At 42.3% G+C, this 25,953-nt stretch overlaps 1 long non-coding RNA gene across 1 annotated transcript in view; it reads left to right on the top strand.

The window, feature by feature from the left end:
* The first annotated feature begins 11,475 nt into the window (after positions 1 to 11,475).
* Positions 11,476 to 25,953, top strand: part of LOC125458940 (uncharacterized) — a 156,565-nt gene continuing 142,087 nt past the window's right edge. The window contains exon 1 of the long non-coding RNA XR_007248927.2: positions 11,476 to 11,672. This is a non-coding gene — a long non-coding RNA (uncharacterized LOC125458940). The remainder of the gene's footprint in view (positions 11,673 to 25,953) is intronic.

The raw sequence follows: 25,953 nt of genomic DNA on the forward strand, positions 1-25,953 counted from the left end.
TAGATTATTTTGTATTAGGGTCGTGGAGCCATAGAGACCTACACCACAGAAAAGGGCCCTTTGGCCCACTGATTACACGCCAGTCAAAAACAAGCAGCTAACTATTCTAATTCCATGTGTCATATGTGGTGGAAATTTTCTAAAGCATCATGTGTCCCAACAGTAGGATTAGAAAGACATGGCTTTTGTTGGACCATGGCAAGAGCTATAGCTTCTGTGTTGTCTTCTGGATTCCCATAACTTCTTCACTTGGAATAACACCATGTTTGGGCTGATATCTGCCAATCGATGTTCATGTCGCACAAGTGTCAAACGACAACCATCTCAAATAAAAGAGAGTCTAACCATCACTTCTTGGCACTCATTTCCATTTTCATCTCTCAATAGGGCAGCAGATGCTTGGCAGCACCATCGCCTATGGGTTCCTCTCCAAGCTACACACCATCTGAACTTGGAACTATGTTGCTATTTGTTCACTGTTGCTGGGTGAAAATCCTGGAACTATTTAACAACAACATAATGAGTGCATGTACATCCCAAGGATTGCCACCGTTCAACAAGACAGCTCACCACCTCCCTTCCAAGATGGCAGCAGAGTAGCAAGGCTGCAGGTGGGCTTTTGCCCAGCGCTCATTGCTCCCATCTGCTTTTTTTTCACTTCTGCTGCTTTTCTTTCATTTTTTTGTATTGTCTTTCTTTTCTTTGGTGGCAACATCGGCTCAGCAGTGAGAGTGGGTCGTGCAGGGAGCAGCAGTAGCCTGTCAGTGGTCGGAAACAGTGGCAGGGGACGTGGCTCCTCCCAGCGATTATAGCGGCAGCAAGGGTGTCTTCCCAGGATTCGGAGCTGGTGGCAGCAAAGCTCCTCCAGGGACTGGAGGCATCAGCAGTGGGCTCTTCAAGGTGGTGACACCAACAAAGCAACATCTTGGAGGAGGGCAGCCACAGCTGGACTGTTGGCATGGTGACGGTCTGGCCTGGTAATGGAGACCAGGATTCTTGGTTTCAGTAGGCCCAGAGTGGGGACTCTTGGTATCATCGAGGCAGCAGTGGAGCGAGGGACTCCTGTTTACGGTAAAGTGGCGACTCTTATGTTGGTGGGTCTGACAGTGAGGCGGTGGCGGCGAATGCGTTTTTGGTGAGCCATCTGAGGACTGATAGTGGACATAGCAAAGATAGACTGTCTTTCAGTTATAACATTTTGCAGTCTTCTTTCCTAAATTATTCAAAATAGTGCTGGATTGTGACAATAGTTGAAGCTTTTCGCTGTATTTTACCGTTTTATTTGCTGCAAACTGCAACTGAAAAAAAATCAAATTAAGGAGAATTAGGGGTGAGAAGGGAAGCTGGCCGAGCCGGCAGTACACACATCCTGTGAATGCATGAATAAAAATTTAGCTAAGTCATAATTTCAATGCAGTTCTCTTATCTTGTTGCAAGTTTAATATCCTAATTCAGATGTAGAAATCTGGAAAACTGCCTGACCAATCTCTCACCTTGTTAATTTTGCTAAATTTCAGCCCTCCAATTTCACCACATCTTGCTTTGTTTCTGCCAGGCCATCCTTGTTCTGTGTAGAACTTCCATCACTACACAAAATTCCCTCAATTGCCAGGTTCCTTAGTTCAGGATAATGTCAAAGTTGTATGTTTTTCAAACAGGCCTAGACTATGTGATTAAAAAAAGGCAGTCATCACTTTCTCTGCTTCAAAGAATGCTCTTCTTCTTAATGAAATAATGTCCAGGCATTGGTCCAATAGTTGATAAAATTGCCCAATCAGATAAGCTCTGATTATCTGTGAAAAGATCAAAATCTGTAAAATTAATGGAATGGGTATTCAGTGTGCTACAAGCACATGTACTCTGTGATGTGATGCCCAGTTCCTGAAATCTAATTTAGTCATCAGCCTCCTCTACTTTAACAAAGGAAGGGAAGGAACTCGACAGGGTAATTCATTTTGTTCGGCCCTTATTTTAATGGCAACATAATGATTTTGTAAAACTCCAAAGCACGATGTAACAAAGAAATAACTTTGGTATTGAAATATTGGTGCTTGAAGTAAGCCGTTGTTGCATATGTTCATTCGCATAAAATGGATGCAAAAAAGTCCAGTTTTTATCACATGGTATCAGTGTTAATCTTCTGCTTTAGGGACGTCTCACTTTAGCACTGAAGTTAGTTACTGCCCATAATAGGTGCACACCCAGTCACAGAATGTTACCTGTTGTGACTGACTCTGGTCCATATTATGTAGGTAACCATAAAATATATGAGATTCAGCCATATTCAGGAAAAGCTATGCCAATCTATTTCCTGATAGGGAAAATTATATTGCAAATTAACACAATAATAAATCAGATTTATTTGAGCAATTTGAATTTCCACACTTTTTGTATGAGTTAACATGTCCACTGGCTAAATGAAGTTGTTTAAATTGGCCACTCCTGTACGTCTCAGATGTCATTGTTTTTCAAGGGCCGCAACTCCCCCCCTTCAGTGGTCGAGAACGCCCTCAAACGTGTCTCCCGCATTTCCTGCAACTCATCCCTCACATAACCTCCCCGCCATAAAAACCAAAACAGAAGCCCCCTCGTCCTCACATACCACCACGACAACCTCCTGAACCAATGCATCATCCTCCAACTCTTCCGCCATCTGCAATCCGACCCCACCACCAAAGACATTTTTCCCTCCCCATCCTGATCTGCTTTCCGGAGAGACCACTCTCTCTGTGACTCCCTTGTCCCCTCCACACTCCCCTCCAGCCCCACCACACCCGGCACTTTCCCCTGCAACCGCAGGAAGTGCTACACTTGCCCCCACACCTCCTCCCTCACCCCTATCCCAGGCCCCAGGATGACTTTCCATATCAAGCAGATGTTCACCTGCACATCTGCTAATGTGGTATACTGTATCCACTGTACCCGGTGTGGCCTCCTCAACATCGGGGAAACCAAGTGGAGGCTTGGGGACCGCTTTGCAGAACACCTACTCTCGGTTCGCAATAAACGATTGCACCTCCCAGTTGTGAACCATTTCAACTCCCCCTCCCATTCCGCAGATGACATGTCCATCCTGAACCTCCTGCAGTGCCACAACAATCCCACCTGAAGGTTGCAAGAACAGCAACTCGTATTCTGCTTGGGAACCCTGCTGTCCCATGGTATCAATGTGGACTTCACATGGTTCAAAATCTCCCCTCCCCCCACCTCATCCCAAAACCAGCTCAGCTCGTCCCCACCTCCCTAACCTGTTCTTCCTCTTACCTATCCCTCCTCCCACCTCAAGCCCCACTTCCATCTCCTACCATTTAACCTCATCCTGCCCCCTTGACCTGTCCGTCCTCCCCGGGATGATCTATCTCCTCCCTACCTCCCCACCTACACTCACCTTTACCGGCTCCATCCCCGCCTTTTTGAACTGTCTGTCTCCTCTCACCTATCTTCTCCTCTATCCATCTTCTATCCACCTCCCCCTCTCTCCCTATTTATTTCAGAATTCCCTTCCCCTCCTCCATTTCTGAAGAATGGTCTCGGCCCAAAATGTCAGTCTTCCTGCTTCTCTGATGCTGCTTGGCCTGCTGTGTTCATCCAGCTCTACACCTTGTTATCTGAGATTCTCCATCATCTGCAGTTCATACTATCTCTGAATCGGCAAGTTCACAGGAATGATCCCCAATCAAAGCTGAGTCAGGTAGTCATAGTTAGGTGCTGGGAAAGATTTGGCGCACCTGAGTGTATTCGGAGAAAATAGGTGGGGATCTTGTTCCTGTCACTCTGCAGTGACTCGTGTGATGTATTGGATATGAACAGGTTTGTTTTTGCTGCGTGACCCTTCATGATAACAGTGTCCCACAGTCAATAGTGGCCTGAGTTCACACATGAAGATATCACACAATTTGACAATGGTACAAAAAGGCTGTAAGCATCTGTGAAACGGTCCAGCAAGGCTCAGCATCATGAGAAAGGAGAAAGAGAAACCTAAGGCAAAGTCAACAGATTCAGTCCAATAGGAGACTGTAAACATTCCTTTTGAACGCTTGGCATCAGGTGTGATCAGTAAATCCTCTCTTGATTAATAGACTCACTCAGCAGAAAGGAGCTATCACTGTTTTCAAATAAACCTGCTGGATTAGAACCTGGTGTTGTGTGATTTCTGACCTTGCCCCATGTAGACAGAGATTGGACAATATACCATCCACCTGATGTTTCACCCATTTTGGCGATTTCCTTCGGATACATGAACCCCCCCCCTTTGAGGCTGGATTATTGTTACTGTTTATTTAAAGTGTATTGAACAAACACTATTAACACAAAGAATTGCTGAGAGCAACACTGAATTCTTTACACATTGTAATTAGAAGCTTTAGATGGCAAGGATGCAAACACATGACGGCTGCTCACAGTGTCATGCTGAGACTATTAGCAGTCCCCTGAGAGGACAACTGCAGTGGCAGCAGCAGGAGGAAGATGAGGCCATTACAAATCCACAGCCTTGAAAATAAACTTTCTGCTTTATTTCCAAACAGCATTAAAAAATCCTTCACTTAACAATCCTAGATTTTCAGTGTATTGCCCCCTTGTTCTTCAACAACTCTATAGACAGAAGGACCCCATGCACTCTGGAATTTTTATCCCAAACTTGTTTCTTTTTCCAGGAATATGAGTCAGTGACAGCGAAAGAATGATGAGTTTGTTTTGAGTTATGTGTGATTTGGAGAGGAATTTGCATGAGCTGGAATTCCCATACATTTACTGTCCTTGTTTTTCCAGGTTGCAGAGATAACATGTTTGGAAGGTACGGTTGAAAGAGCCTCAGTGCATTGTTGTAGTGGATACTTATTTCTGCTGTAATATATATCTCATTCTTTTTTAGGAAGTGCCTGACATCTGCATGGTCTCCCACTCACTCCCCTGGTACAATGCCTCCCCTCACTGTGATAAACCAACTTAGCTCTTCAGTTTACAGGAATAAACATTTTGCATTTTAAACTCCTCCAGTTTTCTTCATTTAACTGCATTCAGCTGAGGACATGGCCAAAAAATTTAGCTTTAGCCAGAGTTGCAGAAAATGGCAGGCTAAATGGCACCCATTATTGGACATTCCTGGCATGGCTTATGTGAGCCGACAATTTGGTAAGAATGCTAATGTGAGTGTGCCTTGTGTGCAGCAGAAGTTTTTACACAAAGCAGATTGTGGTGTAAAACTGCCTTTCAGCCTGATTTGACACACATTCTGTCAAGTTGGACTGCACAGGTCTAGCTCTCCATCTCATGCCATTAATTTTCAGGTGAAGTGATTTTGATTTACTTTTGATTTTGTAAAGGTTATGGAAATGTTGTTGTATTGGAGGAGTTTGGATGTGTGCGTTAGATCATAAACAACAGGAGCAGAAGTAGACCATAAGGACCATCAGGCTGGCTCTGCCATTCACTGTGATAATGGCTGATCCTTGGTTCGATCCATTTTCCTACTCATTCTGGAAATTTCTTGATTCCATAAGAGACAAAAAAATTCTCAACATTAAATAAATGCAAAGATAGAACATCCAAAATATTTTGCGGTAGAGAATTGGAAAAATTCATAACCCTTTGGAGAATGCATTTTTCCTTCTTTCGGTTTTAAATGATTGCCTCTTTATCCTAAGATTGTGTCTCCATGCTTTATGTTTTTCATGCAGGGGAGCAACCTCTCAGTGCTGGCCAACCATGTCAAGCTCTGTCAGAATCTTATATGTTTCAATGAGATCACCACTCATTCCCCTAAACTCCAGAGAACAATGGCTCAATATACTCATCCTCTCGCATAGGGCAGCCTTTTCAATCCAGAAAGCAAATTATTGAGCACTCGTTGTAAGCCCTCTATTGCAGGCTTGTTTTTCCTTAAATATAGAAATGAAATCAAGCACAGTAGCCCAGGTGTGGTCTCACCAAACCTCTGTAGATTTAAAGCAAAACTGCCTGATTTTTGCAGTATAATCTCGTGCAATGAAGAACAGTGTGTCATTCTCTTGCTACACCTACATGTTAATGTTTTGCATCCCTTGTATGAGTACAATCTCTAAACATTTACAGTTACAATTACTGAACCTTTTAAAAAGTATTTGGTTTTTCTATTTTGAGCATTAAACTTCACATTTCTCCACAATGCACTCTATCTATCATTTTGATTTCTCTTCACTTAACCTGTCCATAGGTCTTCGCATCTCTTTGCATCCATATCACAGCTGCATTTCCACCTAACTTAGTGCCTCCTTCATTTGCCCACTTCAAAGGGATGTGATTGGTATGAACAATGATTGATGGCTGGCTGCCGCAAATTGACGCTGTCACACACTCTTGCCACTGCCTGATTAGTAACTCCTTCCCCATGTATTCCATCTTCTCGTGTTACCACTTACAAGCCTGAAAGAGGAAAGGTTCATAGAGAACTCAAACTGTCAGAGTGAAGGATGACATTGACCTATTTGTGGCACAGTTCTCATGTTTGCGAAGTAATGGGCTGACCCTGCAAATACGGCACTTCTTTATAATCTTCATCTAGCTTTCCTTGGTCAAACATCATACAGAAAATGTGCCTCCAGGCTAGTTCTGGCAGCCTGGAGGAAAACTACCAGAGGAGGCAATGGCTTATTGGCATTACTGCTTAGACTATTGGCATTATTGCTAAACTAACAATCCAGAAACCTTGGTGTTTAGGCATTCAGGTTTAAATCATATTATGGCACTGGAAATGACAACAGCAAACACAGCCCTGTCAAACTGCAAAGTTCTCCTTACTAACATCTGGGAATTAGTGCCAAAATTGGGAGAGCTATCCCATAGACTTGTTAAACAACAGCCTGGCAGTAATACTGATGGAATCATATCTCACAGACAATGCCCCATGCATTATTTCACCATCTCTGGATATGGCCTGTCCCATCATCAGAATATGTCCAGTAGAGGTGGTACTGGTATATAGTCAGAACGGAGTAGCTATGAGATCCTTCAACATTGACTCTGAAGCCCATGAATTCTCATGGTATTAGCTCAAACATGAGCAGTACTCTTCCATGCTGAACAACACTTCGAAGAAACGTGGAGCTTGCAAGGATGCAATATACATTCTTGGTGGGAGACTTCATTGCCCACCACCAGGAATGGCTTGGCAACAAAATTACAGATCAAGCTGATCAAATCCTAAAGGACATAACTGCTAGATTAGGTCTGCGGTAGATGGTGAGAGAACCAACAGGAGTGAAAGAGATAGTTGACCTCATCCTCATCGACCTGCTTGCTGTAGAGTAGGGTAGGGTAAGGGATTGCCTAGTGGTAGTTTCACTAGACTATTAATCCAGACACCCAGGTAATGTTCTGGTGACCTAGGTATGAATCTTGCCATGGCAGGTGGTGGAATTTGAATTTAATAAATAATCTGGAATTAATAATCTACTGATGGCTATAAAACTACTATTGATTGTTAGGGAAAACCTATTTGCCCACTAATGTCCTCCAGAGAAGAAAATCTGCCATCCTTACTTGGTCTGGCTTACCTGTGACTCCAGTCCCACAGCAATGTAGTTGAGTCTTAACTGGGGTCTGGGCAATTAGAGATTGGCAATAAATGCTTGTCCAGCCCGTGCATCAATGAATGATTTAAAAAAAAGATGCAACTGTCCATGATAATATCGGCAAGACTGACCATTGCACAGTAACATGGAGGCAAAAACCCACCTTGACATTGAGAAATACCTCTGTTGTGTTATGTGGCACAGTCACTGAGCTAAATGGGTCAAACTTTGAATAAACCGAACAACTCAAATCTGAGCATCCAAGAGGTGCCACGGACTGTCAACAGCAACTGAGCTGCACTGCACCACAATCTGAGATCTCATGGCCCCGCATATATCGCACTCAAGCATTACCTTCAAGGCAGGGGATTAATCCTGGTTCAATGAAGAGTGCAGGAGGGCATACCGGGAGCAAAACCAGGAATGAAATGTGAACTTGGTGAAGCTACAAAAGCAGATTATTTGTGTGTCAACAGTGTAAGCAACAAGTGATGGACAGAGCTGAACAAGCCCATAACTGACCGATCAGATCTAAGCTTTGCAGTCCTGCCACATTTAATTGTGAATGGTGGTGCACAATTAAACATCTCAATGGAGAGGAGGCTCCATAAATATCCCCAGCTTAAATGATGGGAGAACCCAGCAGATTAATGCAAATAATAAGGCTGAGGCATTTGCAGCAATGTTTGGCTAGAAGTGTCAAGTAGATGCTCCATCGTGGCTTCCCTCAGTCGTCCCCAACATCACAGGTGACTGTCTTCAGAAAATTCAATTCACTCCATGTGATATCAAGAAAAAGTTGGAAGCATTAGATATTGCAAAGGACATGGGCCTTGACATCACTCCAGCAAAAGCATTGAAGGCTTGTATAGCAAAACTTGCCGATCCCCTGGCCAAGCTGTTCAAGTATAGTTACAACACTGACACTACCTGACAATGTGGATAATTACCTAGATACATCCATACACACTGGGTCAAAATCCTGGAATTCCATCCCTAAAGGCATTGTGAGTCAACCCGCAGCAGGTGGGCTGCAGTGGTTCAAGAAGGCAGCTCAGCACCACCTTCTCCAGGACAACGAGGGATGGGCAATAAATGCTGGCCAGCCAGCGATACCCACATCCCTCAAATGAACAAATTGAACAAAAATTCCTCTGTATTTAGTTATATCCAGTAAAGCTTGTGTTTTCACTTATATTACAACTTGTTGAAAAGTTCTTCAAGAAGGTGGAGCCAAGTGATGTAGGAGTACTTCAACTCATGACACAACAATATTGATGACATCACTGGTTCTTGTCCTCCTCCTTAAGTTTGCTACTCCCTGTCTTGATTGCTCTCTCTTGCCTCCTAGACAGCCACTGCTCCATGTATATCTGCCAGTCCCACCTCAATGTGATATAAGAATCAAGATTGAGTGTGCCTCGGCAGGCCCATTTTAGGGGGAGATTGCTCACTGCATTGTGTTCCTGCTGGCCTGTGAATTCTCAGTCTATATAGCCAGCAGAGGGAAGGCTTATACTCAGAATAGGTTAAATTTGAACCAAAGTATCAGAGATGAAAGGGGAAATAAAGTCTATGGAGAAATTCTGGTGGATAATTACAGCTGGTGATCAGTGCTATCTGGGTGTGGAAAGATGCTATTTTTGACAATCACCAAGAGAGGCAATTTAGATTTTAAAATTAATATCAGCCGAAAATATTGTCTGTCAGTTGCTGTCTCTTGGTCGGTAGGGTTCCATGGGTATCTGTTACCCTGGATTACTTCAACTAAATAGTCATATTTCACTTGTGAGCTTGAACAGTGAGTATTAGTGGCTTTGTGGGAATGAGGGGCAGTAGTAGGCAATTCAACCCTTTGAACCCACTCTGCCAATTAACATGGTCATGGCTGATCTCATCCTGGTCTCAGCTCCACTTTCCTGCCTACTCCTGTATAAACCTAACTATTTCTTTCTTGAATCTGTTGATTAATTCTGCCTTCACTGCACTCTGTGGCAGTGAGTGCCACAGATTTACAAGCCTCTGAGAGAAGTAGTTTCTCCTCATCTCAGTTTTGAGCCTATCTCCTCTCTGTATTTATGATGCCTTCAAGATTGTGCCACAAAGGGAACATCTGTTCAACGCCCACCTTATCAACCTCCTTTAGTATTTTATATACCTCAACCAGAACCCACCTCATTTTTCTGAAATAAAAGCCCAAGCTGTTCAGTCACTCCCTGTACGGCAGCGCTTTCATTCCTGGAATTAATCTTGTGAGTCCCTTCTCAACAGCTTCTTGTACCACAACATCCTTCCTTAAATAAGGAGACCAAAACTGGACATAATACTCTGTGTGTAGTCTCACCAATGCCTTCATATAATTGTAACAACACTTCTTTACTTTTATAATGCAGTCTTTTGCAATCAATTGCAAGATTCAATTTGCCTTTCTTATTCTATGCTGCAAACACATACCTACTGTCTGTGATTCATGCACAAAGACACCAAAGCACCTCCGCACTGACATACTTGGAATCTGTTTCCCATTTAAATAACAATTTGTCCTTTTAATTTTCCAGCCAAAACGGATAATCTCGCACTTATCCACATTAAACTCCATCTGTCACAGTCTGGGCCATTCTCTTAGCCTATTAATATCCATCAGTAAATCTTTTATCTCACCACCGTAGCCTGCTTTCCCACGTATTTTAATTTCTTTTGTGAATTTTGCTACAGTTATGACCTGCTCCTACTTGTAGAAAATTTATGTAGATGATAAAAAGTTGACATCCGAGAACTGAACCCTGTGGAACCACACTATTTACAGTTTGCCATCCAGAGAAGGACCCATCTATCCCAATTTTCTGCTTTCTGTCAGTCAGCCAATCCTCTATCCAAGCCAATACTCTAATCCTAACCCCTTGGAATCTAACCTTCTGGGTCAGTCTTTCATGAGGATTTTGTCAAAAAAATTCTGGAAGTCTAGATATACCTCAACAATGGATCTCCATTATCTACCCTTGCAGGTTTCATCCTCAAAAAACTCCAGCTTGTTTGTCAAGCATGATTTGCCCTTCATGCTGACAATGGTGAGTTAAGGTTTGTTGTTTCCAAGTGTTCAGTTATCGCCTCCTTAATGATTGACTCCAGCAACTTCCCCGCTGCAGAGGTTTTCCCAATCTTCTAGAGTGCCACTAACTTTTGCAGTGTGATATACCCTGGTTTTTGACTTGACGTTGTCGTTGACATCCTTGTTTTAATTTGATTTGATTTACTATCATCACATACCAAGATACAGTGAAAAGTATTGTTTTGTGTACTGTCTAAGCATATCGTACCTCACATCAATAAATCAGGGTATTGTTAAAGCATGGATATTTCCATACATATCATCTCTTGTCACTAACCATATTACGTATATTGAATCCAGGATTGGCACATTTAGTGCAGTAATAAGTCATGAAGAGCTCACCTTCAGTTTCTGGCCTTTGCTGCCTTATTCCTGAAGCCATGCTGGTTTTGCAAAATACCTCAGGGCTGCTGACCTAAAACAGGGAAAACTCATCCACATTTATCTTCCATTGCTTCCTTCTAGATAACACACAAGTGGGTGTTTAAGGAGAGGGTCAGTGTAGTGGAACACCCTCAAAAGTTGAATAGCCTGCCACACCCACTGTACGTAGTCTCAAATAGAAACAGTGGCTACTTTTATATGGCTATGGAACTGTATCCAATGTAAATCAGTCTTTTCAGACTGTAGCTGAGAAATATTGAAGGTTAATAACTGATTAGTAGAGCTTGAAGGAGAAGTTGAAGCTTTAAGGGTTAATTTACATACATTTTTCTTAAACACAGTGCTGCAGCACGGAGGTTGCTAAATGAACAAGGCTTGTGAGGAATGTGGGCTAGGACTATTTACTCAAACCACAAACAGAAGCAGGAGAGCGGAAATACATGGAGTCAGACAAGTGAAAGCCCTTTTCAGGGAGTTCGGTGAAGCATGCCCATAGTTTTTTTCCCTAATGTAGTATCTATTGTTAGGTAATGATGTTCCAGGTGTGGAATTAGCCTTCGGGGACTCAGGCTGAGTGAAGAAAAGCAAAGGGAAAACTGAACCACAGAAACCATCGAGCTACTATTTCTGTAAGTGCACATTTAAACCCTGCTAGGGGTGTGACGGCTAGCCTTGTGCTAGACTCAGTTAATTGGGAAAGAAATTGAAAGCTGCAAGACAAGTTCCTGCTGGTGTTTATGGGCTATTTTTATGACCATTAATAAATGAGGCAATTTAGAAAGCAGAAGGTGAATGGCTGTGGGGTTCTTCAAATACTGATACCTGTTGCTTATGACAGGAGGCTCCAGGAGTAGAAATAATTGCTTACCTTTTTGCCCCTGCCCCCTCCCCATTCCTAAGCATGTTTTCATTGCCTATGTGTACTTTCATTGGAGAGACTTGCTTCAATTACTGGCACTCTTGAAACTGAAAGTTTTGGGTTTCAAACATATAATCTAGCCTGACGTATGGAGGAAGTGCTGCTTTGTAGAAGGTGTTGCCTTTCAATTGAGATGTTAAATTTAGGCATATCTGCTGATTCAGGTGAATGTTTCAAGCTGTTTTCAGTGTCAGCGAACCAGTCACCAACATACATGTTTTATACTGGATTTCCCTGAGGCCACCTTTAATGAACGTGATAGGTTACTTTGGGGCTACCACTAACTGTTTACCAGCACTAACTAAAATTCAAAACAACTTCACATCCTACAGCATGGTTTCTTAGTAATCTTCACTCAAATGGTAGCAAAAATAAAATGAACAGGAGCTAAAATAATGGAAATACACAGCTGGGGCAGTCAGCTTCAGAAAAGAGATAAGAAACTGTAAAGCGTAGATTGAATTGCTCTGGGTCTTTTGCTGTTTTGCTGCTGTAATTTCAGTAAATATTTGATTGCATGTGTAAATGGAGTTGCCACTGAGCCTTCACCAAAGTCGTACTGGTAGTCGGATTAGAAATGCTGAGGTAATCAACTCCTCTTTGTCTGGTCTGAAAGATAGCCAAATCCCTCAGTAATGATCAAAGAAAGTGAGCAGATCAGATAACAGCCAAGAGCAAAAGGCTTTAATATTTCTGACGTCATGGTAATTAGGATGCGATATCCATTCTGCCTTCCTGATGAATTTGCTGGGCCCTGCTCAGTTAGATCTCATTTAATTAAAATTTATTATGTAGACAGTGTTAATAGTGCTGCAAATAGGCAAATCTCTACCTGTGAAAGTGGTAACTCTGGTGGGCCTCCTGCCATATGTAGGTAGCCTGCAGCTTGAAAAAAAGGGAAATGCACATTCCGAAGATACTGACATTTCAGAATTTTGGGAAATTTAAGTGGAAGCAAAAAGGAGAAATAAAATAAACATGTTGGACACTTGAATTAAAAACAGATTTACACAAGCCAACAAGCTCCATGAAAGAGCAATAGAAAGGCGAGTTCCCTTAGCGTGATCTCTCCTTTTACCAAACTATATTCTCACGAAAGATCTGTATTTTTTAAAAAAATCCAGCTCACTTGTTGGAACACATTCTTGTCTTCAGCACCGTCATTTCAAACAAACTGGAGTGTAGCTGAAATTGGAACTTACAAAAGTCATTGTCCAGATAAGTGGCAGTAAGAATATTCAAGAGAAAGTTGAGATATCATCGCTGAAACTTCTGTTAAATTTGGTTCATACAGCAACAGATGCTGAAGATTGAATGTGTAGACAGAGTTGAGGGGGTCAATTTTAACTTCCAGTGAGAAATAGAGGAACCAGTTTGATAAAGTTACTGACGTTTCAATTTATATTCAAATTTTGTAATAGCCATTACGGTGAAAGAATAGCTGCTAAAATCTAGTGATAGGTATTAAAATTCAAACACTGGATCTGCTTTGTTGGTCAATTAGTGAAATGGCATTACATACAATATTTGTGTCTGGCAAAGTAAAGGGGTGCAAAATGAATTGGACTTCAATTAATTATGTTACTTTTGTGTTATTTTATACAAAATGAAAAATGACTTTCCTGTTTGTAATACTTAATAACACAAGCCTTTTAAAGTGAGCCCTGTGGTATGTCACCATTTATGATTAAGGAATACTAGTGCCTTCATGGTGCCTCTTTCATAAGGGCAAATTATAAGCTTATGTATCCTATAACTCAATGCGGCCTTAAAACTCAAAATCTCCTGAATTGTAACTGATACTTGAATGACACTTCCTGGGGTAGGGAAAGGGTATTTACCCCACGGGCGAGCAGAAGACTTACCAAGAGGGAGGCTTGAAACAAAATCCTGAAGGGGGCTGCTTGTAGGGTCTGGGATGACAGTCAAGAGCATCTCTTAGTTAAAGGCACTTAGTGTCTGATTATTGGGATTCTGGTGGGGTGACAGAGTTTGTGGTGGGTGGTATATGTGAGAGGGAGGAGGCAACTGAAAGGCACTCATCTGCCCAGGCTACTGAATCTCCTTCCCAAACCCTGCCCAATGACCATCATCCTGCCATGACTCACCGTGACTTGTGTCATGTGGTATAAATGTAATGATGATCACTCTAATAACATGAGAGTTATCAACCTGGTATTGACCACTGGTTCTCACCTCGTTCTCACACACCACCCTACCAACCTCCGGATACAACGCATCATCCTCCGACACTTCCGCCATTTACAATCCGACACCACCACCCAAGACATTTTACCATCCCCACCCCTGTCTGCTTTCCGGAGAGACCACTCTCTCCGTGGCTCCCTTGTTCGCTCCACACTGCCCTCCAACCCCACCACACCCGGCACCTTCCCCTGCAACCGCAGGAAATGCTACACTTGCCCCCACACCTCCTCCCTCACCCCCATCCCAGGCCCCAAGATGACATTCCACATTAAGCAGAGGTTCACCTGCACATCTGCCAATGTGGTATACTGCATCCACTGTACCCGGTGTGGCTTCCTCTACATTGGGGAAACCAAGCGGAGACTTGGAGACCGCTTTGCAGAACACCTCCGCTCAGTTCGCAACAAACTACTGCACCTCCCAGTCGCAAACCATTTCCACTCCCCCTCCCATTCTTTAGATGACATGTCCCTCATGGGCCTCCTGCAGTGCCACAATGATGCCACCCGAAGGTTGCAGGAACAGCAACTCATATTCCGCCTGGGAACCCTGCAGCCTAATGGTATCAATGTGGACTTCACCAGTTTCAAAATCTCCCCTTCCCCAACTGCATCCCTAAACCAGCCCAGTTCGTCCCCTCCCCCCACTGCACCACACAACCAGCCCAGCTCTTCCCCCCCACCCACTGCATCCCAAAACCAGTCCAACCAGTCTCTGCCTCCCTAACCTGTTCTTCCTCTCACCCATCCCTTCCTCCCACCCCAAGCCACACCCCCATCTACCTACTAACCTCATCCCACCTCCTTGACCTGTCCGTCTTCCCTGGACTGACCTATCCCCTCCCTACCTCCCCACCTATACTCTCTCCACCTATCTTCTTTTCTCTCCATCTTCGGTCCACCTCCCCCTCTCTCCCTATTTATTCCAGTTCCCTCTCCCCATCCCCCTCTCTGATGAAGGGTCTAGGCCCGAAACGTCAGCTTTTGTGCTCCTGAGATGCTGCTTGGCCTGCTGTGTTCATCCTGCCTCACATTTTATTATATTGACCACTGGTAATTTGTGATTAGGATAAAGTGTTGCCACCGTATTTCTGATGCTAATCTAAGAGACTGTTCAATAGCCTGTGATTGTGGATGGGCTGTGAACTGCGAATAAGCCACAGCAAAAGACATTGTTGTTTAGAAAACATGATGCAATTGATTCCATCTTAGTAACTATACACAGGTTTGTTTACTTTTGGCCATCTGAATAACTCAATTTGTTCGGAGGTTTCACAATTCTTCCACAATGTTGGAATACTGCGCTTGGAATACTGCGTCCAGTTCTGGGCGCCCTATTATAGGAAAGATGTGGATGCTTTGGAGAGGGTTCAGAGGAGGTTTACCAGGATGCTGCCTGGACTGGAGGGCTTATCTTATGAAGAGAGGTTGACTGAGCTCGGTCTCTTTTCATTGGAGAAAAGGAGGAGGAGAGGGGACCTAATTGAGGTATACAAGATAATGAGAGGCATAGATAGAGTCGATAGCCAGAGACTATTTCCCAGGGCAGAAATGGCTAGCACGAGGGGTCATAGTTTTAAGCTGGTTGGTGGAAAGTATAGAGGGGATGTCAGAGGCAGGTTCTTTACGCAGAGAGTTGTGAGAGCATGGAATGCGTTGCCAGCAGCAGTTGTGGAAGCAAGGTCATTGGGGTCATTTAAGAGACTGCTGGACATGCATATGGTCACAGAAATTTGAGGGTGCATCCATGAGGATCAATGGTCGGCACAACATTGTGGGCTGAAGGGCCTGTTCTGTGCTGTACTGTTCTATGTTCTATGTTCTAATGTTTTCATTTTTGAGCTTGAAGATTTGTAGATTTTTGGTTTGAAATCATGTTGACCTTGATTCTGACGTTTACAGAAGGATCCTTTAATTCATGCAGCTTATGCCATTGTTTTTAGATTGAACATAGAATATTATAGCACAGTACAGGCCCTTCGGCCCTCGATGTTGTGCCAACCTGTCATACCGATCTCAAGCCCATCTAACCTGCACTATTCCATGTACGTCCATATGCTTGTCCAATGACGGCTTAAATGTACCTAAAGTTGGCGAATCTACTACCGTTGCAGGCAAAGCGTTCCATTCCCTTACTACTCTCCGAGTAAAGAAACTACCTCTGACATCTGTCCTATATCTTTCACCCCTCAATTTAAAGCTATGCCCCCTCGTGCTCGCTGTCACCATCCTAGGAAAAAGGCTCTCCATATCCACCCTATCTAACCCTCTGATTATTTTATATGTTTCAATTAAGTCACCTCTCAACCTTCTTCTCTCTAATGAAAACAGCCTCAAGTCCCTCAGCCTTTCCTCGTAAGACCTCCCCTCCATACCAGGCAACATCCTAGTAAATCTCCCCCACACCCTTTCCAAAGCTTCCACATCCTTCTTATAATGCGGTGACCAGAACTGTACGCAATACTCCAAGTGCGGCGGCACCAGAGTTTTGTACAGCTTCACCATAACCTCTTGGTTCCGGAACTCAATCCCTCTATTAATAAAAGCTAAAACACTGTATGCCTTCTTAACAGCCCTGTCAACCTGGGTGGCAACTTTCGAGGATCTGTGTACATGGACACCGATTGTTGAGGATGGCCCATTAGCTTATCTGAAGTGCGTTTATTCTTATCAATGTCCATAATGGAAGATAGCTATGCTGGTGAAGCAAGCAATTTGTTCTTTACATAATAACGAAGTGTGAAGCTGGATGAACACAGCAGACCAAGCAGCATCTCAGGAGCACAAAAGCTGACGTTTCGGGCCGAGACCCCAAACGTCAGCTTTTGTGCTCCTGAGATGCTGCTTGGCCTGCTGCGTTCATCCAGCTTCGCACTTTGTTATTGTTAATTTGTTCTTTACCATGCCTTAGATTTCATATCAGACAGACAGACTGACAGACAGACAGATAGACAATCTGTTTCAAATTTGAAGAGGTGGTCACTGTTTGTGGTATCCTGGATGGTTAGATCTGGCAATTTGCTCTTGTAGACAATTTTTTTTTGTCTTGGACATGCAACTTTTCTCCCTCAAGTTATTGATCACGTTGGCTGATCTCTATCACTCTTTGTGATCGACTGTGGAGTTTTTCAGACTCTCATTTGTTTTACTGAAAGATGCATGTTCACTCAGCTAAAACTCTCTTGTTGGCATTCACAGTTCTGTTTCATCAGTGTGTTCAGCAGATACTTGTGTTATCTGTGGAATTTCAACTGAAAATTGATCAATGAGCTTGGATATAATCATAGAATCCGTTGAGAATGGAAACAGGCCCTTTGGCCCAAAAGATCCATACCAACCCTCAGAGAATCCCACCCAGACTCATTCTACTATAACCTAACTAATCTACACATCCCTGAACACAACGAGCAATTTAGTATGGCCAATCAACATAGCCTGTACTTCTTTGGGTTGTGGGAGGAAACTGGAGCACCCAGAGGAAACCCCCACAGACCCGGGGAGAATGTGCAAACTTCACATAGACAGTCCCAAGGGTGGAATCAAACCCAGGTCCCTGGCACTATAATACACTGCTCATTTTTGTTCTCAATATTCAAATGTTCTGCCAAACATTGCTGGGGATCCCTACCTAAGGTTCTGCAGTCATGATAGGAATTGAAACCATTTCCACTAATTTTGTAAATTTAGTACTTTTTTTCTGTTGATGGTATGAAATAATTCTCTAATGCAACACAGGTTATCTTAACAGATGCTTTCTTCTTTTAAGAAGTCGATTTTGGACACCAGCATAACTGATTTCTACAAGTATATTTTCCTTTTTAGGCTCAACTGTTAAGCTTGGAAGGTTTGTGAAGTCTGCGGCTGTGCTTAACTGTGCTTTATTCCCCTAGTATTTTTGCTTCAGATCATGGATAGTAAACTGTTACAGCTTCCAAAGGTTTATGTTGACTGATGTCTGTTGAATGCTCTTCTAGCTGCTGACTGGCCAGCTGATCTTTCCTCAACATGGTAATGTCCTAAACTGGTAACTGACATGCCTGAAAAAAATTGTGATTCTTTCTCTTTAGGTTCTTCTCTGTTTTTTTTTTGCCACCTAGTGGAGGTCAGATCCCCACCCTGAAATCATGTGGTATTTTCCAATTATGTACACCCTTAATTCCATGAGGTATTCCAGTATGATCTCTAGGTACCAATTACTTATGGCTTATGATTGGTGTAGAATGTTGTTACCAATCCTCCTTCTTATGTTAGTTGGGCTGTTCAGTAGTCTGTGGAGGAGGATAGACCACAAATAATTCTCAGACTCTGATTGGCAGATAGCTCTTGGGAGATGGAATTTCACTCCCATTCCCTCCGATGTGGTTCTTAATCCCAAGCAGATGGGTGAAAACTGTGTTGCTTCTGTTAAATAATATCCCTTTTTTTCTAACTTGTGGTGTGTGCCTCTTTTTCTTACATTCCTTCTATGGGTCTCCATTTCTTCCATGTCTTTCCCATTTCTCTCTGTCAATGAGCATCTTTCTTTCTTGTACATGTTGTTAGCTCATTCATTCCCTTTGCCTACTTCTGTCTGACTGCCATTATATTTGTCTGTGAAGTTCTGTATATTCTGTAGAAATATGTATGCCCATCCAGCTCTTAACGTCTCTCTCTCTCTCTCTCTCTCTCTCTCTCTCTCTCTCTCTCTCTCTCTCTCTCTCTCTCTCTCTCTCTCTCTCTCTCTCTCTCTCTCTCTCTCTCTCTCTCTCTCTCTCTCTCTCTCTCTCTCTCTAATTCTGTGCATTTGCCTCCCTTGGCCTAGTTCTAGTTTTACAGAGAGCATTACAATCCTTGTTAATGCCATGGTTTTTGCAAATTGTAATTCCTTCTAACTGAAGATTTCCCACAGTAATTTAAAATGTCCTTCTCTTTGTAAGGTGCAGATGGAGTTCTGACATTCCGTTTATTTTGCAGCTACTCGTTAATGCAATTTTACCAAATTACTCAAATTGAAGATAAGCACAACCAGCTGAAACATCATTTGATTTAAAGGTGTAATAGAAGCACCAATAAAATGATACCTTTCATCTTCTCAGCGAACTCACACAGAGCATGTTAGAGCCATAATGCAATTTTTCATACATTAAAGGGCTTGATTATTATAAACTACTTCATAAATACCTCTTTCTGTGACTCAGTGGGTAAAGACACATCCACTGTGTTTGTGATTTATATGACAAGGTGCCAGGTCCAATTGGAGGTCTGTGCTGGATTAGCTGATGGCAGCCAGAAAATCAGTTTAAGAATGTTGTAGTTAGTCTCAGTATCCTGGTGAGAGAGGAGAAATATCTGTGAATGTTCCTGATCCTAATTTCTATCCAGTCACCTTTGCTGAAAAAAATTGTAGTCTTTTGATGAGGATCAGTTTTGGCTTGCCTGTGATATCTTCTGCAGTCAAACAGCTGTTTCAATTCCACTATATAGGCTTACATTTAATAAAATAGTCAGGTCACCATTGGCTGCTGATGCCCAACACAAAGGAAAATCCAAAAGTTTTTTATATGCTCGTAACAATGATAAGGGCAGAAAATGGAGGTATGAGCCTGATTAGGGACTGAAATGAGGGCTGAAACATGGAAGTAGGAGGTTTGGTTTAGGCATTATATGAATAAGTTGCATCTTTCTTTACTAAGCAAAACGATTTTGTGCAGTCATGCTGAAAGGGGATGAGGTATTTCATAGACTGTCCATATTTAAAGTTGATAAGTCATCAAGGATGAGAAGTACTCAAGTGTATCAAGGGAGAACTAAAATCAGGGTGGCACTGGGCATAATTTTTCAGTTTTCCTTAGACTCAGTGATGGCACCAGAGAACTGGAGAATTCCAACCATTATGCCTTTCTTCAAAAAATGTTGTAGCTATAAACTCATCAACTATGGATCAGTCAGTTTAGGATATTTTTAATCAAACAGATGAGAGATACTATTGCACATTTCTGGAGCAGGTCAGACACTGCTGCCAGACCACAAGAGACCTCTGGTAGTGAAAAAGACTCTGGAAATGACAATTTGATCAGTTCATTAGTTACTTATGCAAATGCAAGTTAATTAAATGTGAAGGAAACACAGCATGAACCAGTTAAAACCAAATTGTGTTTCTAAAATTGGATGGAGTTTTCTGGGGTAAAAGAAAAGTTGAAAAGAGTAATGCTGTTGATGTGGTGTATATGGATATCCGAAAAATATTTGATAAACGTCTACACAATAGGAGTTTTGAAGAGATTCAAAGGAAACAGAAAGGCTGAGAATTGCCGGGTAATTGGCACAAAGAAGTGAAGAGAAAATTTATTTTTGTAGGAGGAACACGAAGAGACAGTATAACTGAAAAAAATATAATTTTGCAGAAAGCGCAGTAGCATTTTGCATCTGTGCACAAATTTTTGATGATAACAGAGCAGGTTGAGAGGTTAGTTAATAAAGCATTCGGCATTCTGGGCTTTATCGATAGAGGCATTAAATCTATAATCTGACGAAGAGTCATCTAAACTTGGAGTGTTAGCTTGCTTTCTCCCCCCATGAATGCTTCCTGATCCATTGTAGTCTCCAGCATTTTGTGTTTTCAGTTCAGGCTCCAGCATCTTCAGTAATTTGTTCCTAAAACTAAGGGTGTTGGTTAAACTTGAATACTACTTTGGTTTGATCTCAGTTGGATAATTGAGATCAGTTTGGGCACCTCACTTTAGGAAGCACATGAAGGCATTACAGAAATTGTAGAAATGATTCATAGGAATAATTCCAGAAGTGAGGAAGTTCAGTTCTGTAAGAAGAATGGATAAGTGAAGCTTGGAGGAGGGAAGATTGACAAGTGATTTGGTAAAGGTTTCCAAAATCATGAGGGGTCCAGAGCACAGGCAGGGAGTAACTGTTTCTCATTAGTGAAATAATTGAGAACTATTAGGCACAGATTTGAGGTAATTTTGCAACAGGAGGAAATTTATTTTTACATAGCAAGCAGTTAGGTTCTGAGTTGTAATGCCTAAAGAGTGTGGTGGAGGCAGTTTCTATTGAGGTAATAGGAGGAAATTGGATTATTATTGTAAAGGAAAGTTGTGCAGGGCTACATGAAGAAGGAGGATGCGTGGCAGTAGATGAAATACTTCTTCAAAGGGCCAGGAATGACACAACAGACCAAATAACCATTTTCTGTGCATTCTCTTATTCAGCAGCTGGGGAAGTCCAATTAGTTTCATGGTTTCTAATTTAATGCTACAATGGGCAAAAATCAATCAGGGCTCCTGCTTCTAATCTGAATCCAGCAACTGTTATAAGAAAATATGTTCATTGAACTCCCATGGGGATCAAAGGAACTCAGTTTTGATGCAATTCCAAATTGCACCCTTAACTGAGACTCAAGTGCCCAGACTCGCATATGAAGATTGACTATCTACATGAAATATTGGAAGGTAACTAGCACCATGGAACTGTGCTTAAACAAAAATCGGTGTCTGCAGGAGAAGAGGGGAGGAAATTGCTGTGCTATTCTTATTTTAATCAATTTGTCATTGTCAAGGTCAAGGGAATTCACCAGTAAATTCTTAAAAACTAGCTAATAAAACTTGATCGAAATCAGTAGCGACTATAATTTCCATAGCCTGGACAAGTCACAAGAACTATCAATCAGGTTTTATTTGTTTCAGACGTCAAGGCTGGGATCTTCCTTCCAATAATGGAATTCAGGCAGAGTGGGATTGCTGCGTGTTGCAATGATGGCACTGGACCTGAACCCATTTCCTGGTTGGGGTTTAATACAGGTACATTTCAGCATTGTAGTCGGATTTCTGCTGCCAAGAAGAACCACCAAATATTAACAGCCTGTAACTGCAGTATCAGAAGAGGCATTTAGACATTAAAGAGATAGAAGGACCCAGGTATTTAGAAGATTTGCAGCCAGTACGCCTTGGCAGAGACCAAGGTCTGAAGGGAACCAAGGCCTCACCAAGAGGGACCAGAAAGTGAGCAGTTTGGAGGGACGTGGATTTCTCTGTTATTTGCATATGACGAGGGGTGAGATGAGATTTGCAGGAGAGGGTGTTGTGCTTTGTCAGGCATGGAAACACAAATACAAATTAGTAAATTACATTGGTGTAGAGATCATTGTAAGTTTCATTCACACATTCAGAAAGCAAATCATTGACTAGTTTCCGGAGCAATTGATCAATATTCATCATGGTCAAGTACTCTAATGGCAAGAATGTGTTGCCACTATACCTGAGAAAGGCCTTAGGATTGAATTATACAGCATATACATTCAGCACCTCACGGAGTATATTCACCAATGTTTATTCCTCAAGAAATACCTACAAATAAATCATCTTTTTTTTATTCGTGAGGCCTCATGTTATGCAAATAAGTTATAGTGTTTCTCACATTACAACAGTCAATACACTTCACAAAGTACTTCATTGGCTGCAAAGTAGTTTGGGATGTCCTTTGGAGCAGAAAAACTGATGTTTCAGGCCTAAATCCTTCATCAGAAATCCAGAAAGCTGATGTTTCGGGCCTAGACCCTTCATCAGAAATCCTGATTTCTGATGAAGGGTCTAGGTCCGAAACGTCAGCTTTCCTGCTCCTAAGATGCTGCTTGGCCTGCTGTGTTCATCCAGCTCCACACCTTGGTATCTCAGGATGCCCAGTTGTTGTGAAAGACATGGTATAAATACAAAATTTTTAGTGCCTCTGTAGCACACATGGCAATGAAGAGCAACAAAACAAGTTAGATGCTTGCTGTACCTTCGAACAATTAACATTGTTTCATCATTTTCCTCAGTTACCTTACTTAATTCTTGCAGGATTATCAAGATATTTTGGGTCTGAATCTTATGTTTTTTTTTTGGCTATATGTCAGTTTCGTCAAAGAGTGCTTCTCTGTGTGAGGCCCAATGGGATTTTTCGCCATATTGTTCCAAACTTACCTCTTTAACTACCTACCCTCCCCCCATGGCACCCTTTTGTCCAATGCTGACCAGATTCTACCAGGCACCATAGCTGGAAGAATTCACCATTATTAAAATATCCCAGAATAGATTGACATCCCTTTTGCCCAGACCATTTTCAAAAAACCACTGTGCATTCAGAAAAGCAGAGTCAGTCTGGAGCTACACTGCATGGTATATCACTTTTACCCCAAATATGGCAGATGAAGGCAGGTTGATGGCCCACTTTGCAGATAAGCAATTGGAGGCTCTGGTGGACAGTGCAGTGCAGACAGAAGGGGCTATGACACCAGAAACTGCCAGTTTAGTCCGAGGTCATCACTCGGAGTATTGCAGTTGCATGTATCTGGAGGAACACCAACAGTGAACAAAGCAGTCAATGACCTTCTCTGCTTGGTAAGTGGGTAAGTGTCATCATTTTCCCTCTGTTATCTCACTCACTCTGTATCTGGTACTGTGGCCAACTCCTACCAAAGCTCATGCTCTACCACTCTCTCTTTAATCTGCAGCATTTACCCTTGCTTGCTCTCAAACACTCAACTCCCCATATTTCCTGGCCCTGCATGGCCTCTGTGACTCTTACTCACTCACTCAGAACATCTCACCACCTTTCTCCCTAAATCATAGGGTCTAACAGCTAATCCAGTTACTTTCATCTTACTCAATCCCTCCCTTTTTCACATTCTTGCCCACTATAGCCCAGAAAGAGCCAAGACAGAAGGTTGACTGCCCAATATTCACTCCTCACCCCGGATAGGAAGAGGGTCCTGATCCTGACCATCCTGAGTTGTCAACTAACTGTACCCAATCCCCTGGATATTAGTAAGGATTGTACGTGATTTACTGTAATGGGACCTCCTTACTGAAGCTGTCTCCCTCGACTTGCCTGAGGGCTACTGTCTACTGTGATGAGCTTTGGTCTACATGAAACTGCAAGGTAAAACAGAACCCAAGATAATAAAATGTGAGGCTGGATGAACACAGCAGGCCAAGCAGCATCTCAGGAGCACAAAAGCTGACGTTTCGGGCCTAGACCCTTCATCTCAGCTTTTGTGCTCCTGAGATGCTGCTTGGCCTGCTGTGTTCATCCAGCCTCACATTTTATTATCTTGGATTCTCCAGCATCTGCAGTTCCTATTACCTCAGGTAAAACAGAACCAATGTGAGCCTGGAAGCTCTGGTTGTCAGGGTGTGGGAAAGCGAAAAAAAGGCAGGGATGCAGTAAGCATCAGGTAGTCATTAGGTGAACGAGCGAGATCTAACAAATAGCCCTGAGATGCAGTCTGATCGAATCTGTGAAATGGATGACTGCCCTGTGTTCAAAGTATCCTCGCAGCAGCATTTCAATGCTGGTGGCCAGTAACCCCCAGGAATGCAGCTTTAAAGTGTAGAAGCATCCTGCAATTTAATCCGAGAGGTGGCATCAGTGTTCTGACAGTTTTTGGATGCCAAGGTTTGTGGATGTGGAGCATGTGTGACTTGTTCTCTGAGGTGTTTTCGCTGGGTGTCTAAGATGGCTGCCCAGAGGAGCAAGTGGTGAGCTGAAGTTGCCAGGTACCCTCTGATCTTCATGGCAGGAATGTCTACCTTCACTTTGCTCACAGCAGGTGGTAGAACAGAAAGCGCTTGTTAATGAGGTCAGACTCATTGTGTATGAGGCTGTTAATAAATAACAATCCTCTGAATATATATCTCACTTGATGTTTATTAATAATCTTGCCTCAGCACTGGAACTCTGAAAATGAAATGAGTTGCTCCCAACATAAAGAAAGGCCTCGTCTGAATTCTCATGCAATTTTCTCATTTTTCTTGCCAAAACTCATGTCACCATTCAGGCCCTTCTAAGAATTCCCCTTTGGTTTTCTTTTTCCAACAAATATTGAAGCCACTGAATTTGTTATTATTTCAAGGTTGGTAGAAAGTTAGACATGTCACAGACAAATGAAGTTAAGGAAAGGAGTGTGGTGGCTTATTCCTGCTTCTAATTTATATGTTTATACATGATCATCATTTCTATCAATCAAAACCTTGTGCTAATCTGTAATTTTATGCTGCTCAACAGGAGGACAGAAAATTGTAGGCTCATGTAGCCAAGATTGAAAAAAAATTGCCAGGATCGAATAATTGATCTGAAATTAGTATTGAAACTTTGACCAAATAGAAAACTATTGAATAGTAATATTTGAGATTAAATTGTGCTGTGTAGTTTAACAAGCATGTTGGAAATTGTTTTCCCAACTATTTTAATAGAAATGTTAACCCCATAATAAATGGGTTAGTACTCCTGTTCAAGTAACAGAGGAAGAGTTTCATCTCAAATTAAGATTCATGCACCAACATCAGAGGATATAATTTCACATTGAATGAACACAAGTTACATAATAAACAATGTGTTTGGAGATTTTGTCTTCTGGTTGTGTGAAATAAGTTTGGAACATATCAGTACTACAGGTGCCAGCACTGAATGCAGGATACTGGCTGAAATAACACAATGTGGAACTGGAAGAACACGGCAGGTCAGGCAGCATAGGAAGAGCAGGAAAGTTCTCCACACTCTTTTGTCACCTACTCCAACATCTGCATGTCTTGCTGTCTCTATACAGGTTAAACTACTTTTTTCGTGTAATTTGTTGTCAGGCTGACTCTGGACGTTACTGTCCAAGAATGTTCAATTCATTTAGCTTACCTGTGTAAACGAGGTACTAAAAATAATTGTATTTATGCAGTGACAACAGCAGAACATTACAAGGCTCTTTGCAGCCAAAGAAGTGTGAACATTGTTACAATTTAGGAAACATTTGGCAATTTGCAC

The sequence above is a fragment of the Stegostoma tigrinum genome, chromosome 15, assembly GCF_030684315.1.
Source record: "Stegostoma tigrinum isolate sSteTig4 chromosome 15, sSteTig4.hap1, whole genome shotgun sequence".
Lineage (NCBI taxonomy): Eukaryota > Metazoa > Chordata > Chondrichthyes > Orectolobiformes > Stegostomatidae > Stegostoma > Stegostoma tigrinum.